This window comes from Crotalus tigris, unplaced genomic scaffold (genome assembly GCF_016545835.1).
Source record: "Crotalus tigris isolate CLP2741 ecotype Arizona unplaced genomic scaffold, ASM1654583v1 scf7180000018133.492856, whole genome shotgun sequence".
In the NCBI taxonomy this organism is placed as follows: domain Eukaryota; kingdom Metazoa; phylum Chordata; class Lepidosauria; order Squamata; family Viperidae; genus Crotalus; species Crotalus tigris.
Genome location: NW_024096842.1, coordinates 240,712 through 241,045, shown reverse-complemented (window position 1 = coordinate 241,045; position 334 = coordinate 240,712).

The window sequence follows — 334 nt, the reverse complement described above, 5'->3', positions numbered from 1 at the left end:
ATCCTCTTAGCCGCGGCGGCGTCAGAAGGATCGGCGCGAGGGGCGGCGGCGAGGGGGCCCCGGACCTCTGCCGCCGACGCCGGTAGGCGCTGGAAGGGCGCGGGCCGGCATAGCACGGAGCCCCGGGGGCGGGAAGGGGGCTCTCGGGGGCGAGGGCCAAGACCGTCCCCGGCTGCCCTGCGACGCCCCCTAAGCCCCTCGCTTAAAAGCGGCCGCACCAGGGGCCGAAGCTCCCGAGCAGCCAGAAGAGGGTTCGGGTCCCGGCGTGCGGTGGGCCCGGCGAGTCTCCGGCTAGTTAAACTGCACATTTTATTATTAATTTTTTTCACCCGTT